Source organism: Phaethon aethereus (genome assembly GCF_964289735.1).
Source record: "Phaethon aethereus genome assembly, chromosome: 6".
Lineage (NCBI taxonomy): Eukaryota > Metazoa > Chordata > Aves > Phaethontiformes > Phaethontidae > Phaethon > Phaethon aethereus.
Genome location: NC_138580.1, coordinates 23,398,599 through 23,407,616, shown reverse-complemented (window position 1 = coordinate 23,407,616; position 9,018 = coordinate 23,398,599).

Below are 9,018 nucleotides of genomic sequence, written 5' to 3'. Positions count from 1 at the left end.
GTGAGGCGGGGTCACGTGGCCGCGGGCGGCAAGCCGGGCCAACGGGCAAGAGGGCGGGGAGCTCTGACTGCCCCGCGCCGGGAGCGCGCGGGACGTGAGGGCGCGGGGCCGCCTCGCGCGCGGCGGCCGCTCCGGCGGTTGTTGGGGGCAGCGGGCCGGCCGGGGTCGTTGTGCGCGCGCCGCCTGAGGCGGAGGCGGGTCCCCGCAGGTTAAGTCCCGCCCTGCCCGCCCGTGGGTCTCGAGCTCGTCCCCTCAGGACCGCCGGCACCGTGCCCGAGACGGGCGGCGTCCCGGAGCCGGCGTCTTGTCGCTGCCGCGCAGCCCTCCCTCGCTGCTCCGTAGCCCTCGCAGGGCGCAGCTCATCAGCCGGCGGGCGCGGGGCCCGGCTACTCCTCAGCCGTGGCGGCGGGGCGGGAGCGCCCCCTTCCCGCCCTTCCACGGTGGGGAGCTGCGGGGGTTAGAGGGAGGCGGTGGGGCGGGCGGCGTGGGGCATGGCGGACTCTGGCGTGGGCCCCGGGAGCGGGCTTTGCAGGTGACAGCCTTCACATGTCAGTGCTGACCCGCGCTGCCGTTAGCGGCAGCCTCGGCCTGTCCTTGGGTGGGATGCTGGGCGGCCTTCAGGTTGTTGGTGTTCCCCTAAGTACTGCCGAAGTGCCCTTCTGTATAGTTTCCATCCTGCTCAAGTTTATAACCCGCTTAGCAGGCTTGCAGCTTGTACTCTTTCCACCAGAGGCGTGGTGGAGAGACAGCACTTCCCACAGTGGGACACCGTCTCGGAAGATTTGCAACCGTACTATTCCATGAGTGCTGGAGCTACCTCCGTTTATTCCCCCCTTTTTTAAATTTTTTTTTTTTTGTACTTTTGTGAATAAAAAGATGAGCTAGTCTTTATGAACTAAGTTTTTGCTGTCATATTTGTTGTGAAGGCCTACGCAGAATCTGAAAGATAAAGTTTGAGCCCTAAAACTAGAATATTTTTATAGTGAAAGTCATTATTTCATCTACACAGCCAAACTGCATGAATTTAGGAAAGATCTAAAAGAGAAAACTTTTCAGCAGAGCAGCATCTTTCCAACCATTTTGGGTACAGGTATCACCTTTCCTTAAAGAAATACCACAATTTTACACAGTGTTGGTGTGCTAGGTTTCATTTGCCGTCAAATAAACATCAGACTAAACTTCTAATGTCCATTTATAATTTTTATTTTCCAGTTTTCCACTGTTTTGTTTCATTGCCTGCATTTGGCTTGCTTGTATGAACTTTTTTTTTTTTTTTTTTTTAAACACATTTGCCAGTTTTAAATTATGTTCTCACGGCTAGTCAGAGTTTGAGAAATGCTGTTACAGGACATAAATGCAACAGCTGGCAGGCAAATACTAAATCTAAAGGAATCAAATCAGCAACTGAAAGAACAAGTAGAATGCATTAGGGTAGTGGTTGCAAGAGTAGAGGGAAGACACCGAAATGTTGAAATAATACAAGTATCCTTTCTTATATCCTCACATACATGTAATGATCTTTGTGTCCTTACAGACATGCACATGTACACACACAGTGGTAACCTGTGGGGTAAGTAAGCAAATTTTCAAATGAGAACAGAGGCTGACTGTTTATCTCCAGATTTATTTATCTCCTGGTATAGCTGTTAGTAGTTTTTAACTTCACATCTACAAATATTATAATTTAGTTGACAAGAATAGACTCAAAGCCCAAGGCAGATGGGAATGCTGATGTTATTTACCCCACACTCTGGAAAAAGCCTGAAAAATGTATGAACTTTAAAGTTTCACTGAAAGTACTTCTGCCTTTAAGGAGCAAATTCCAAGAGTTCTCCCATGAAAAAAATGTGCTGTGCTCCTCTCCATGGTCCTATACAGACATCGCTAGCAAAAGTGCATCACTTAATTAGGTGCCACAGCACGCTAGGCAGCCTGTCGTATAGCTTATATCCAGACCACATAGTAGTTTAAAGACCAATACAATACATTGCACTGCCTCCAAAAAAAATCCTCTCATAGCCATGTTCTGCACAAACTGACAAGTTTCACCATCGTTATTCAGTGAGGGGAGAATGGTAGGATTTTAACAGTCAAAAAATAGAGCTAGAAATAAATGAAGCTGCTGCTAAGCTGCCCAGTTACACCTCGTGAGCATCATTACCCACTGCTCACCGGTGAGAGGTATGCACACATTTCATTTGCGGGACAGAAATGCAGATGTCGTCATCTCATTCCTAATTTTACAACGTAGTGTGGTCTTTCAGGAGTTTGAATCTCATCAGGCATGGTTTTATCTTATTTTCTATCTTGGCAAGGCTTTAGGAACGCAGACACCCAACCAGTGGTTCTGTGGCAACAATGTACAGTGTAAAGCAATCGCACGTTATTGCTGCTTGGCATAAGTAACTCCCATGTGTGCTGGAGTGGGTGTGCTTGTGTGTGCCTAAAGAGAACAGCACGCTTCACATAAAAGTAGCCATATATGATGAGACATCTATATGACATATATATACATCATGTGACATATATATTCACTACCTGTTCCTAAACTGTCACTAAAGGAGAGAAACAAAGTGCTCTAAGGTAGCCTAGTCTCACCTGTCTTGCCTGAGTCAATAGGTATTTACTACTCAGTGGAATGAGAGGCCACTCTTAGAGAAAATAAAGTGAACATTTGGCTTTTGTCTGCAGCCGTAAGACCAAAATTCCATATTGTAACAGCCTGAAAACTGGTTGATGGCGTAACAAAATGCAGGAACTGGAGACAATACTAGTTATGCGGCTACCACCTTTGTAATTACCTTGTCCTTAAGTGTCAGGTTATTTCACAAACACTTGTAGGTATATGCTGGCAGTTAAACTGGACCAATTCCTTTTGCATATCAGAAACCAAGAGGGGATCGATTGAATTACAATCGATTACATTCCAAGAGAACTACTGTGTAATTTTTGCAGTCTCTCGATGAATCTTAAGCCTAACAACAAGTCGTTATTCAGTAGTCTCTAATTTATGCTTAGATGCAGGTTTTCTCCTTTTACGAAGAAATGTAGATAACACATATAGGTTTGTTATGAGCTTTATACCAGTAAAATGAGGATGAATATCTCAGAAAAGGAAAGATACACCGTAACCTAACACAGCAAACTTGAAAAATCATACTCTGCTGTGCTCAAGTTTTGTCACCAAAAGAAAATACGTCACTTTTTCATCATGTATATAGTTGTCTTTTCTTTGCACTTGGCAACTCCTCTGACATGTTTAAGATGGGCAGTGATGTCTCAAGCTGTCCTAAGCTTCAGGTCGGGAGGTAGCTTTGGAGAAATCACTTTTTTTTTAAAACACATCTGTATGTTACGTTCCTCAAGGAGAGTCTTGCACATCCCATCTCACCGAGACTGGCTGTGTGCTGTTGAAGTCAGCATGTTCTAAATGTAGAATCTCAACTTTATTTCCTCCCAAGCTGTTGCGCAGGCAGATACTAAAATAAGCAAAAGATGTGCTGAGGAAGACAGAAAGGTAGGCTTTTCAATGCAGGTCTGAAAGCAGCCTGTAACAGTCTATAAACCAACAGAGTTATGCCTTATGTATACATGAAATCTTATACAGAACAATATACAAATATGCTTCTAGTTTAAGTATAGCAGCTGGATACTTCTGGGGTTAGGCTTAGAGTGCTTAGACTTTCCTGTCTAAGATTGTCTTAAAAGATTATTTAGTTCCACAGCAGTTTTTTTCTGATGAGGCTGGTGCTCTTCGGGTCCTGCTCAAAAGGTGTCCCTTTTTCAGCACTGGTGCTCCTCTTATCCATGGTGAGACAGTCTGGAGTCCTGAACTTGCAAAAAACCAAAAACCTCCTCTGTCAGTGATACCGAATATATATGATCAGAGAAAGCTACACCAAACTGTTACATCACAGCACTAGGGAAAGCAAAATGATGCATTCATGGTCCCTATCATATTGAACTAATTCCAGGCAAAGATTTTATCTTTTCCATTAAACAAAGTTTTAAAAACATGACCAATCCCATACAGCTCTGAGGAAGGCTTAGCTGGAAGACTGACAAGCATCTAAAAATAGCAGCTATTGAACGTGGAACACCTCCCTTATTGCTGTACTATTTGGAAACAAAAAGGGGATGTCAAGCTCTTCCCATTGATCTAGATTTCCTTTACTTTTTATCTCTTCAGCTCAAACTGTACAACAACTGTAAACGGAGCACTACCTCCTATACAAGGAATGTTTACAACATTACATGTTCTTTATTTAGTAAAGAAAGAAGCTAGTGCTACTCTTGGAAATAAACAGCACACAGTACTACTCCTGCTATATAGATTTTTTTGCAATGGCAAAGAAGGGATTCTGACACACTTTTCCCAAGGCTTTGTCTTCATCATGTCATTACCCGAGATTCCTTCAATTTGGTTGGGAGGCTTATATCTGAAATGAGCTTTGAAGAACTGAAGGAGGACCTTTTTTCCCCCCCTTTTCTCTTTGCTTCTCTAGTTTGGAGAATAAAAATACTTTGAACATGGAAATCTGGAAATTGTTAGATTAATGATCCGTTTTACACTTGCTTGAATCATTATAGGTCCAAAAGGAAGCTCAGATACAGAATCCGTAGTCTCGTTTCTTGCAAAGCCTGTTACTGAGGGCTTTGGCGCAAGGAACGGAGAACCGAGTAAGCATATATTTGAATTAGTAGTTTGAGTAGAAACTGGTATTTGCATTATTTTTACATTGTAAAAAAGATTGGAGTGAGAGGGAGGCAAGCCCATTCCTACAATTTTTCCTCCACAGATATAAGCCAGTACGAAGACAGAGAGCATGCCCTGCCTGAGCAGAGCTTGCATCTGTTTGTGTTGCTTTGTGTAATAGCCTTCCATTTTTACGGGTTGCCTGAAATTTTTAGCCTCACAATTCCAAATACTGCCATTGGGGTGGTTAACAGCCTTTTGTAAATTAAGCGTTTTCATAGATAGAACTCAGGGTTTGACTGAAATCTTTCTGATCATCGGAGAAAGAACTAGCAGTGTAAAATGGGTGGAAATACTGATGGCATGGGGAAAAAAAATGTTCCCCATGACTTTGAGGTGATTTTTTTTGAGAAAACTGAAGCATCTGCAACAGATAACGTGCTTATGAGATAAAGATTTTAATATTTTACCATGCTGTCTTTTTGTCAACTTCAAGTTATCCTAGCAAGCAATGTTTCACAAAGCAGTAGCATTACAGAATAATATTTTTCAGTTTGAAAGCTGAGATTCCAAGCTTTTAGGTGATAGGCTTACAAATATAGCAGGTATTTCTAGCTCTAACAGTTTGGTACTGATGAAATCAGGTCAGAACTGACACTGTGAGAAAAGGTAAAATGGCAAAATATACAACCTAAGGTTTTCAAGCCTTCTAGTGCCTGACAGTCACAGAATGTGATAAAGGAAAAGCTTAAAGAGCAACAAAGTCTCAGTGAGAGACAAAAAGGAGTTGCAAAAATGATCTATATAAGCAGACGTAAATCCTTCGTATAGACATTACGGGCTGCTTACCCTCCTGCTGGCACTGCAGAGAGAGACAATAGGTCAGTCTTGAATTGCCTAAACTGCCACACAGCAGCTTTGTGTGTTTGTTCATAGGAGGCACGGACATTTACTGCCCACGATCCTGCTTCAGCTAGATAGACCTTTATTCCCCCCACCACAGCAGTTCTTCAAAGCGTCCTTCAAATCCTGCAGCTTCAGGCGGCTTGCTTTCTCAATTCTGAAACTATAGCTTTTCTGTTGTATTTCTTCGTGTTATTAGTTGTTGAGCTAGAAGTTGTTTCCTAGTATCTGCAGTAGGTAACTTTTATGTTTCAAAAAACAGTTTGACCCAGGTTTCTAAACATAAGCGTTTTTCAGAGCTTGATTTACCTCTTAGAACAAAATTTTGGTTTAGCATCAGTGACAATAAGCTTTGCACAGAAAGAAAATCTGTCTCTACCAGGTGAACTAAATTCACTGTTTTAGATACTCCACTGAATATTCTTAAAGTAGGTTGCTGTGACTGGATTTTTAAGTGATGGAAGGGCATACCAGCAGCCTGGTGCCAGCAGCGTCTACAGTGAAAAACTCTAAATATACTTACAGCTCTTATGTACATTCTGAAAAGAATATTCAAATGCACAAAACTCAGCTGTATCACTATGTTGTGCAAAGTTTTACTTGATGTTTGAGTGAAGTGACTGAAGAATCTGGATTTAATAAAAGTGCAGAAAAAAGTCATGAATTAAATCACATAAACCTCTTATTAGCGTTTGCTCTAATTCCCTGCTAGTATGCAGTAACTCAAAAGAACAATTGCAGCTTAAGATAAGAAACCTAGGATAACATTACGTTTGAACAAAAATAATTTTTACTCAGGATTACTTTAGTGTCATATTGTGCCCAGAATAGAAGAGGGCTCTAACAGCCTTCAGCTGCCGTTATCCAATTCCTACACTCTTAATGTCTAGAGTTGAAAAGTTGCTACGAAGCCTCGGTGTTTGTCAGCTCACAAATCCACAAAATGGGATCCCCCCAGTATCTAACTACAATTCTATACAGACAGCTCTTGCTAGTTCACAGGTCCTCTTTCAGCATGCAAAAATCAGACAATACTAGTGATAGTTATGCTATTTTCTATACTACTTTGATAAACATTTGTTTAAATATAGTAGGAGGTCCTTGTTTATAATTATGTTAATACAGAAATATAAGGAGGAGTTACACAAAGCTTACTACACTTTTATAAGCAGTATTAAACTATTTCATAAATGTGACTCACTGAATAGCTGGAGTTGCTGCTGCGTGTACTTCAGAGACAAGAATCCTGCAGCTCACTTGTAGGTGAATTTTGTTACCCTGTTAAAAACTATGGAACAAAATATCTGGACTGGCAAGTCAGAAAGCTAGGAGTTTGTCTAGTAGCATCCACCGAAACCCAAGCGTTTAGTCAACCTTACCATTAACACTCAAGTCTCTAAGGTGTTAGTTCAAACAGACTCAGAACTACGCCGGCACGCGCTCCCCCAGCGGTAGCATCAGTGGAAGCAGCGCTGTTCTCTAGCTGCTATACAAGAGATTGTTGCCTCTTCCTGTCTGCCAAGGGAAAGGATAGTCCAGACACTTCTTAGACCACTTCAGACAAAGTCAGCAGAGCTAGTTTAATTTACTGATGAAGGTTGTTTCAGACAATTGGCTTAATTAACTGTAATGGATTAGGGAGTACTCACATGGTCTTTTCTGGCAGCAGTGCTGCAGAAAATGTAATCTGCTACAGGACGGCAAGATTCAAGTTTCTAGATCTCCAAGAGGCTGTTTATTCATATCTTTGGTGCCAAGAATCAGCAGCAAGATAGTTCCTGTAAACCAGGTCATAAGTTTTGCTGTCCATGGGCACATCCCAACAGCTTAGAATGTTCCCAGCCCACACTGGAATGAGAAACCATGCTCACCCTAAGACTGCACCTTCACCACTAAGGGAACTGGAGGCACCAGCTCACTTCTTTAAACACTATCAACATAAAAAGGGGAAAAAAAATTCCAATAGATTAGGAAAAGATTAATCTGCCATAATTACTGTGTGAGATAAGTTTCACTATTCGTCTGAGGAAAAGCGATTATGTCCTTTTGGCTCAGCAGTTTCATTCATATCCATCCTGCACCATCAACTGAATACGACAACCTTCACTACCTCTAGCATCAGGCCTACATTTCATGACATCTCTCAGCCCTTTTGGGACCTCCATATAACCTGGGGGTGATAGACAAACCTCCTTTCCGTTCCCACATTGGGTACTAGATGGATGAAAGGAACAGATATGCCAGACTCTTCTGCCTTTCTATGCTCTCCCCTGCCCCAAGAAAAGTGAGACTTATGAAAAGGGAAACGATGTTCAATTTAAATGGGCAAACAGCCCATCAGGCAGTGTTTTTTCTTAGTCCTATAGTTTCTTAAGTTTCTTTGTGAGTGGCTTCTGGCTTAGTAATTCAAAAGCTCAGGCAGCGTTAGTGTCAACTTCCTGGGAAGTGTCCTGGACCTCTATGCAGAAGCCAAATAAAAGCACAGTTCTTCAGTTCAGCTTTCCCTCTTCTGGCTTATCACCAACACTTGAACATGTTTGATAAGAAACAAAAACCAACCAACCAAAAAAACCCCACCCCAGCCCCCCAAATCCCACAACTTACCTTCAGGCTTACTACTACAATTAGGAGAGGTCTTTTAGAATTGTTATAAACAGTAAGTATAAAAGATTTGGATACTACAGTAGATGAACAACATAATATCATACAGACAAGAGATCCTAACCAGAAGAATTAAAATTGCTAAAACGGGTTTAATAGAAAATACACAGAAGTCAACAGGAGGTTTTAAACAGTTGGAACATTACACTTTTTCTCCCCATCATATCAGATGGTAGTAGAGAACTGCCAGCCTACAAAGTCCAGTTTTGAAAGCTGGACCTGAATCTCATTAGGACCATGAAACCTAGTTAATAAATTCCAATGATCCTTATTCAGGTTAAGTCCTCTTGGTTACAAGCCAAGACAAATCAGTTCTAAAGTCTGAACTACAAGAAAAGATACTTTGAGGGAGAGGTCCTGAGAGACAGGACCTCAAGCCTGAGAAGTAATGGATAGCAGAATAGAGTCAAGGAACTATATAAAGGCACTTGTTTCCTACAGATTTTTATGTTTCTTACACTAAAATAGAAGTGCATTTGGAGTCCTTACAAAGTCTTGGCTGTTTCCCCAGCTGCAAGGTATTTTGCCAAAATCTTGAACCTGCAAACTTGGGGCTTTAAAAAAGAATATGCTCAAGACCCTTTAGAGGCTTAAGCAGAATGGGTCTGATAGCTTATGGGAGCAGGATTCACTTTTAAGAAAGGGTAAAGAGCCTGCACTCAGTCAGGCAGCATGCCAGCCAGACCACAGAACCAGTCTTGTAACCTGCTCATAGGACATTAAACTAAAGAGTGCACAGGCTCTACACAGTACAACAG